Source organism: Mobula hypostoma, chromosome 4, assembly GCF_963921235.1.
Source record: "Mobula hypostoma chromosome 4, sMobHyp1.1, whole genome shotgun sequence".
Classification (NCBI taxonomy): domain Eukaryota; kingdom Metazoa; phylum Chordata; class Chondrichthyes; order Myliobatiformes; family Myliobatidae; genus Mobula; species Mobula hypostoma.
The window spans coordinates 203,814,066-203,823,475 of record NC_086100.1 but is presented as its reverse complement, the minus strand read 5'-3'; the positions used below and the strand labels follow the sequence as shown (position 1 = coordinate 203,823,475).

At 45.7% G+C, this 9,410-nt stretch overlaps 1 long non-coding RNA gene across 1 annotated transcript in view; it reads left to right on the top strand.

Annotated features, from left to right (window-relative positions):
* The first annotated feature begins 489 nt into the window (after nucleotides 1-489).
* Nucleotides 490-9,410, top strand: part of LOC134345909 (uncharacterized) — a 44,544-nt gene continuing 35,623 nt past the window's right edge. The window contains exons 1-2 of the long non-coding RNA XR_010017789.1: nucleotides 490-1,601; nucleotides 5,958-6,534. This is a non-coding gene — a long non-coding RNA (uncharacterized LOC134345909). The remainder of the gene's footprint in view (nucleotides 1,602-5,957; nucleotides 6,535-9,410) is intronic.

Genomic DNA, 9,410 nt, shown 5'->3' with positions numbered 1-9,410 from the left:
GCATGGGTCTAGTCATAGTCATAGTCATACTTTATTGATCACGGGGGAAATTGGTTTTCGTTACAGTTGCACCATAAATAATAAATAGTAATAAAACCATAAATAGTTAAATAGTAATATGTAAATTATGCCAGTAAATTATGAAATAAGTCCAGGACCAGCCTGTTGGCTCAGGGTGTCTGACCCTCCAAGGGAGGAGTTGTAAAGTTTGATGGCCACAGGCAGGAATGACTTCCTATGACGCTCTGTGTTGCATCTCGGTGGAATGAGTCTCTGGCTGAATGTACCCCTGTGCCCACCCAGTTCATTATGTAGTGGATGGGAGACATTGTCCAAGATGGCATGCAACTTGGACAGCATCCTCTTTTCAGACACCACCGTGAGAGAGTCCAGTTCCATCCCCACAACATCACTGGCCTTACGAATAAGTTTGTTGATTCTGTTGGTGTCTGCTACCCTCAGCCTGCTGCCCCAGCACACAACAGCAAACATGACAGCACTGGCCACCACAGACTCGTAGAACATCCTCAGCATCGTCCGGCAGATGTTAAAGGACCTCAGTCTCCTCAGGAAATAGAGACGGCTCTGACCCTTCTTGTAGACAGCCTCAGTGTTCTTTGACCAGTCCAGTTTATTGTCAATTCGTATCCCCGGGTATTTGTAATCTTCCACCATGTCCACACTGACCCCCTGGATGGAAACAGGGGTCACCAGTACCTTAGCTCTCCTCAGGTCTACCACCAGCTCCTTAGTCTTTTTCACATTAAGCTGCAGATAATTCTGCTCACACCATGTGACAACCCCATTCCGTAAAAGCCCAGTGCAACAGAAACATCAACTAAATCTCCAACAGTGGCGGCCCTAAGGTGGTGCTAGCTGGGGCTATAGCCCCAGCAGAAATTGCAATAGCACCAGCGTAGCACCACCAAGAAATTAACTGAAATTTCACATGCAAATTGAACTGCTTTGTTTTCTCTATATAGTTTTGAATACAGCTTGTTTCTCCAGTTGATCTAGTGAAACAGAGCCCCCAATTACCATAGCACCCACGCAGCAATAAAGTTATAAACTCTGTCAGATCCATTCTATACTTTGTTCATTGTCAGCGTCTCATCGTTGCTGTCCTCAGATCAGTTAAGCTGATCTAAGATCACGTAAGGTGGTGATGTCACTCACTTTCACTCACGCGAGAGATTGATAGTATACATCCAGTCGCAGATCCATGGTCTTGTGAGACTAACGGATCACACACACACACACACACACACACACACACGGTGCTTTTACAAGCTAGCGTGGGCCTACCACGTGCATTATTTTGGCGGCGTGAAAAATGGATCGATTTTTAGTGAGAAAACGACCTCACTTAGAGGAATCAGTGGTGTCTCAGCCGGAGCCTGTCTTAATTGAAAGTGACATGCAGAAAGAAGTAAGTGGGGATGAGGACGACAGCAGTTCATCGAAGGAGTGTGAGGGCAAGGTAGAGGAACAAGAAATGGAGCGGGATTCGGAAGACGGGGTAGAGGGAGACGGCGTAGGAAGGCTTTGTCTCAAGAGGCTTCGGCGAGCAGAGGCTGAGGACGAGCTTCACTCCGAATGAGGTAAGGCCGGGTAAGTTCCTTTAAAAGGAGAACGGTCTGCAGCGGTATTTTATTTGAAGCAAGGAAGGCGGCAAGGCTGTAGCGTATTGGCTAGGTTATGACAACTGAGATAGGCCCCGTGGTTTCTTCCTCCTGCAGCATGTGGGAAATCAGGGATACTTCCAGTGTCCCTGACGACTATGTGTGCAGGAAATGTGTCCAGCTGCAGCTTCTGGCAGACCACATTGAGCAGCTGGAGCTGTGACTGGATTCACACTGGAGCATCCGCGATGCTGAGAAAGTCGTGAATAGCACGTTCAGTGAGTTGGCCACACCACAGATACACAGGCAGAAAGGGAATGGGTGGCCACTAGACAGCGTAGCAGTAGGCAGGTAGTACAGGAGTCCCCTGAGGTCATCTCCCTCCTAAACAGATATACTGTTTTGGATACTGTTGGGAGAGATATCTCATCAGGGGAAGGCAGCAGCAACCGAGTTCATGGCACCATGGGTGGCTCTGCGGCACAGGAGGGAAGGAAAGGGAGTGGGAGAGCTATAGTGATAGGGGATTCGATTGTAAGGGGAACAGATAGGCGTTTCTGCGGCTGCAAACGAGACTCCAGGAGGGTATGTTGCCTCCCTGGTACAAGGGTCAAGGATGTCTCTGAGTGGCTGCAGGACATTCTGGAGTGGGAGTATGAACAGCCAGTGGTCGTGGTGCACATAGTCACCAAGATATAGGTAAAAAAACAGGATGAGGTTCTACAAGGTGAATATGGGGAGTTAGGAGATAAACTAAAATGTAGGACCACAAAGGTAATAATCTCTGGATTACTACCAGTGCCCTGTGCTAGTCAGAGTAGAAATAAGAGGATATTTCAGAGGAATATGTGGCTTGAAAAATGGTACAAGGGGGAGGAATTCAAATTTCTGGGGCATTGGAACCAGTTCTGGAGGAGGTGGGACTGGTACAAACAGGACGGTCTACACCTGGGCTGGACTGGAACCAATGTCCTAGAGGGAGCGTTTGATACTGTTGTTCAGGAGGATTTAAACTAATATGGCAGGGGGATGGGAACAAGAGCAGAGAGACAGAGGGGTGTAAAATAAGGGTAGAAGCAAAAAGTAGTAAGGTGAAAAGTAAAAGTGGCAGGCCGGCAAATCCAGGGCAAAAATCAAAAAGGGGCACTTTTCAACATAATTGTTAAGGGGTAAGACTATTGTAAAAGCAAGCCTGAAGGCTTTGTGTGTCAATGCAAGGAGCATTTGTAACAAGGTGGATTAATTGAAAGTGCAGATAGTTATTAATGAATATGATATAGTTGGGATCACAGAGACATGGCTCCAGGGTGACCAAGGATGGGAGCTCAACATTCAGGGATATTCAATATTCAGGAGGGATAGACATGAAAGAAAAGGAGGTGGGGTGGCATTGCTGGTTAGAGAGGAGATTAACGCAATAGAAAGGAAGGACATTAGCCGGGCGGATGTGGAATCGATATGGATAGAACTGCATAACACTAAGGGGCAGAAAACGCTGGTGGGAGTTGTGTACAGGCCACCTAACAGTAGTACTGAGGTTGGGGATGGCATTAAACAGGAAGTTAGAAATGCGTGCAAATGGGTGACTTCAATCTACATATAGATTGAGTGAACCAAATTGGTAAGGGTGCTGATGAAGAGGATTTCTTGGAATGTATGCGGGATAGTTTTCTGAACCAACATGTTGAGGAACCAACTACAGAGCAGGCCATACTGGACTGGGTATTGAGCAATGAGGAAGGGTTAGTTAGCAATCTTGTCATGCGAGGTCCCTTGGGTAAGAGTGACCATAATATGGTGGAATTTTTCATTAAGATGGAGAGTAATACAGTTAATTCAGAAACAAAGGTTCTGAACTTAACGAAGGGTAACTTTGAACGTATGAGACGTGAATTAGCTAAGATAGACTGGCAAATGATACTTAAAGGGTTGACAGTGGATATGCAATGGCAAGAATTTAAAGATCACATGGATGAACTACAACAATTGTTCATCCCAGTTTGGCAAAAGAATAAACCAGGGAAGGTAGTGCACCTGTGGCTGACAAGGGAAATTAGGAATAGTATCAATTCCAAATGAGAAACATACAAATTAGCCAGAAAAAGCAGCACACCTGAGGACTGGGAGAAATTCAGAGTCCAGCAGAGGAGGACAAAGGGCTTAATTAGAAAAAGGAAAAAAGATTATGAGAGAAATCTGGCAGGGAACATAAAAACTGACTGTAAAAGCTTTTATAGATATGTGAAAAGAAAAAGGTTGGTTAAGGCAAATGTAGGTCCCTTACAGTCAGAAACAGGTGAATTGATCATGGGGAACAAGGACATGGCAGACCAATTGAATAACTGTTTTGGTTCTCTCTTCACTAAGAGGACGTAAAATAATCTTCTGGAAATAGTAGGGGACCGAGGGTCTAGTAAGATGGAGGAACTGAGGGAAATACATGTTAGTAGGGAAGTGGTGTTAGGTAAATTGAAGGGATTGAAGGCAGATAAATCCCCTGGGCCAGATGGTCTGCATCCCAGAGTGTTTAAGGAAGTAGCCCAAGAAATAGTGGATGCATTAGTGATAATTTTTCAAAACTCTTTAGATTCTGGATTAGTTACTGAGGATTGGAGGGTGGCTAATGTAACCCTGCTTTTTAAAAAAGGAGGGGGAGAGAAACCGGGGAATTATAGACCGGTTAGCCTAACATCAGTGGTGGGGAAAATGCTAGAGTCAGTTATCAAAGATGTGATAACAGCACATTTGGAAAGCGGTGAAATCATTGGACAAAGTCAGCATGGATTTGTGAAAGGAAAATCATGTCTGACAAATCTCATAGAATATTTTGAGGATGTAACTAGTAGAGCAGATAAGGGAGAACCAGTGGATGTGGTATATTTGAATTTTCAAAAGGCTTTTGATAGGGTTCCACACAGGAGATTAGTGTGCAAACTTAAAGCGCACGGTATTGGGGGTATGGTATTGATGTGGATAGAGAATTGGTTGGCAGACAGGAAACCAAGAGTGGGAATAAACGGGACCTTTTCAGAATGGCAGGCAGTGACTAGTGGGGTACCGTAAGGCTCAGTGCTGGGACCCCAGTTGTTTACAATATGTATTAATTACTTAGACGAGGGAATTAAATGCAGCATCTCCGAGTTTGCGGATGACACGAAGCTGGGCAGCAGTGTTAGCTGTGAGGAGGATGCTAAGAGGATGCAGGGTGACATCGATAGATTAGGTGAGTGGACAAATTCATGGCAGATGCAATTTAATGTGGATAAATGTGAGGTTATCCACTTTGGTGGCAAAAACAGGAAAACAGATTATTATCTGAATGGTGGCTGATTAGGAAAAGGGGAGGTGCAACGAGACCTGGATGTCATTATACACCAGTCATTGAAAGTGGGCATGCAGGTACAGCAGGCGGTGAAAAAGGCGAATGGTATGCTGGCATTCATAGCAAAAGGATTCGAGTACAGGAGCAGGGAGGTACTACTGCAGTTGTACAAGGCCTTGGTGAGACCACACCTGGAGTATTGTGTGCAGTTTTGGTCCCGTAATCTGAGGAAAGACATTCTTGTCATAGAGGGGGTACAAAGAAGGTTCACTAGATTGATTCTTGGGATGGCAGGACTTTCATATTCATAGTCATAGTCATACTTTATTGATCCTGGGGGAAATTGGTTTTAATGAAAGACTGGATCGACTAGGTTTATACTGTCTGGAATTTAGAAGATTGAGGGGGGATCTGATTGAAACGTATAAAATCCTAAAGGGATTGGACAGGCTAGATGCAAGAAGATTGTTCCCGATGTTGGGGAAGTCCAGAACGAGGGGTCACAGTTTGAGGATAAAGGGGAAGCCTTTTAGGACTGAGATGAGGAAAAACTTCTTCACACAGAGAGTGGTGAATCTGTGGAATTCTCTGCCACAGGAAACAGTTGAGGCCAGTTCATTGGCTATATTTAAGAGGGAGTTAGATATGGCCTTTGTGGCTAAAGGGATCAGAGAGTATGGAGGGAAGGTTGGTATGGGGTTCTGAGTTGGATGATCAGCCATGATCATACTGAATGGTGGTGCAGGCTCGAAGGGCCGAATGGCCTACTCCTGCACCTATTTTCTATGTTTCTATGTTTCTAAAATGTGGATGAAGCTGCTCTTAGTGCTAATGGGAATACTGTTAGCGATATTAGCCAGTAGCCTGAGGAAGGACCCCGTCGGCCAGCTTTGAAAAATTACCCTTCCCTGCTCGCAACAGTTTGGCAATCAGCAAAAGAGTTTTATTCGCGGCTGCTTTGTCTGGTTGGAATATTCGATCATGAAAGATATTACATTCTGCTTCGCATGCAGACATTTCCTGTGTGGAGGACATGGGTTCCATTCTGAGTCTACCTTCACTGTCACCGGTTACCATAACTGGCGGAAAGCTACAACAGCTTTCAAAACCCACCATGTAAGTGCAGCTGAGAAGTTTGCTATGGAGGCATGGGCCGAATTCAGATTGAGAAAACAAGACTGTTCAAGATTGGGAAAAATGCTTGACAGAGGACATGCAAAGATTGTCCAAGAAAATCGTGAGTATATGAGAGCAGTGGTCGAGTCTCTAGCAAGGACAGACAGTGAATGACACAGTGGAATTTCTAGCTCCAATGAGACCCTACCGCGATGCATTCATAGATTTATACAAACTAATCTACATATCACTGACTCTACCTGTGACATCGGCCTCTTGCAAATGGAGTTTCTCTTGCCTCAGACGCATCAAAAACTACCTAAGGAATAGCAGCAGCGATGCTCGGAACAGCAACTTGGCCCTGTTGGCCATAAACAGCCGGAGGAGCAAAGCACTTGACACCCAGAAAATCAGTGATGCTTTCACCACCAATCACAACAACAGACGGATTGTGCTTCTCTGAAAACATCAATGGTGAGTGCAGTTGATATTTAAAAAATTTGGGCCAAGACTAATGCTGATTATTATTATTATTTTATGGTGGATACCCCATAGTCCTCATGTTTCCTGCAAATCCTAAACTATTACATTTACTGCTATTAAGCCTACTGGTTTTGCTTAGACTTCCAAGCGGTGATTCTGTTGATTTTTGTTTTAAATTCAGTAGCTGAATTAATTGAGGTATTGCATGGTCAGAGTATGATTCGTCCAACTCCCCTGGTAAAGCCTTGCATCTGTTGTTTGCCTTATTTGACTTTAATAACGGTGCATCTTTTGGCATTGTCTGTCTATGTAATGCCAATAGCAGTGGACATTGTGGGTTAGTGTTGTGTTTTTCAGTTGAAAAGCACGCATTTGATGCTGATTGCGGGATTGGTGTGTGATTCACGTTGTGCGCTGTGGGTCGGATGCTCTGTTGGTTTGTTTGTTTATGCTGTGTGTAGCCCAGGTTGTCTTCGATGCTGTTGACACTGTCACAGTTCACTTCTATATTAGATCTACCAATTGCTGTTGCTTGTGAATCAACAGAGGCATTTATAGTAGGCACATAATGCTTGAAACTGACTTTTGAACGCCTCGTGTCTGGCCTTACAGTACATCCCTCAGCACCATCACTGAATAATTCAGCCCTACTGTAGCAACAGCAAGAAATAAATCTCTGGCACCGCCACTGATCTCCAAAGGCCTCATCCCTGGGATCGGAAGGACCTTCCCCTGGAAAATGATTGAAGTCGTGTGGAGAAAGGGAAAGCCACAGGGCCGATCAGATCACGGCCCTGGGCAGAGGAAGCGGGCGAGCTGCAGTTGGCAGCCTGTGCCCCGGTAGGTGTGATGGGCTAAAGAAGAAGCAGAACAGAAATAAAGCCGGAGATAAGAGCCTGGTTCAGTCTAAAGCAGGAATGAAAGAGGCAAGTTATGACAAGAGAGGCACAAGAGACTGCAGATGTTGGTATCTCGAGTGAGAAACATGATGCTGGAGGAACTGAGCAGGTCAGGCAGCATCTGTGGAGAGAAATATACAGTCGACTTTCCCGCTCGAGATCCTTCATCTGGACCATCTGTTTCTGAAAGGTCGATTGTCCACTTCCCTTCACAGATGCTGCCTGGCCCGCTCAGTTCCCCCAGCCACTCAATTTTGTTTTTCTCCAGGTTTAAGAGAGACAGACTGGGGTGTAAAACCGGGGTTAAGTAAATATTGAAGCCGCCAATATATCAGTTCATGCCATGAAACTGAGGATGTGGAGAGAATATGGTGCTGTGCAGAGACAGATGCAGTGTTGATGACCGAGCTGTGGCTGCAAGAAAAAACACAGGACTGGACATTTTACGTCATAGGGTGGAAAGCACCTTTTTTCGGGTGAAGTCCTGATTTCCACCGTCCTTCCTGTGAAGAAACCTCCGGACTTCAGCCACGTCTGTCCCGACTCCAGTGGTAGGCCCGGTCTCCCTCACGCCGGACACAGGCCAGAAGTTTATTTTTTAATCAACATAAACTTTGTTCGCAATAACAATATTCACAAGGAGAAAAGAAGCAACATCTTTAGCCAGTGAATTTACATTCGTTGTCAGTGCAGTGTTTAGTGTCATTTTACATACGTTAAGACCAATAGGACTGTTGTCGCTCATGTGCCCCCCGGGATGGTTCACTACGACAATAACAGAGAGGCTTCCTCAGCCAACCCGGCCCCTCCCTGTCCAGTAGTAGAGGAACCCCATAGTTTCAATGGTGTCCCTGCAGCCTGGAATGTGCCAGTCAGCAGCATTCCTGTACGATAGGGGGTCCCAACTGTTTTTATGCCATGAATCAATGGTAATGGTTTTATACCATTAACCGTGGGGCGCAGGTTGGGAACGGACATCTCGATGTCATGGCAGACCAACAAGTTTCGGGCGTCTTTCCGCGAGTTGATGATCTTCCAGCAGCACTTGCTGTCCGTTATCCTCTGTGTCCTGGGAACAGCCCAAAGATCAGTGATCCTTCTGTCACGCAGCTGCTGTGGCACAGGCCCTTGCATCTTTCTCCACATATCCTCGCCAGTCCACAGTGTGGAAAGAGATGAGTGACCGGATCGTTTCCACTGCAGTAATCTCGGGGCAGTGCGCCGTCGGAGTGATCTCCGGGTATACAGCAAGGATCAGACCAGGAGGGCCGCTCTTGCCGCCAGCCAGGTAAGGCCTTGGTCCTGTTGGTGAGATCTGGTGATGAGGCATTCTGCCAGATGGTCTGGACTGTCTGCTCAGAGAACAACTCCACTGTGTCCATCCAGTCCGTCTCCTGCAGTAACTGCAGGACATTCCACGCTGACCACTGTCTGATGTTCCTGTGGTCAAAGCTGCTGGTCTGAAAGACCTGTAACAAATTTCATTAATGCAAGGTTCACATCGAGAGCACAATATACAAAGTAGTTCATCGCCCTCTTGATGAACCGAAACAAGGTATTGGATTCGGCCCAGTACATCACGGGTGTAGCCCTCCAAACCATTGAGCACATCTACATGAACCGCTGTCGTAGCAAAGCAGCATCCATCATCAGAGATGCTCACCACCCAGGCCAGGCTCTTTTCTCGCTGCTGCAATCAGGTGGAAGGTACAAGAGCCTCAGGACTCGGACCAGGTTCAGGAACAGTTACTACACCTCAACCATCAGACTACTCCTGAACAATACGGGATAAATACACTCACTTGCCCATCCATTGAGATGTTCCCACAACCAATGATCACATTTCCTTGGTATTTTCCCTCTCTTTTTGCACTACATTTTAAATTGAATTTTATACATACTTATTGTAATTTATGGTTTTCATTACTATGTACTGCAATGTACTGCTGTCACAAAACAACAAATTTC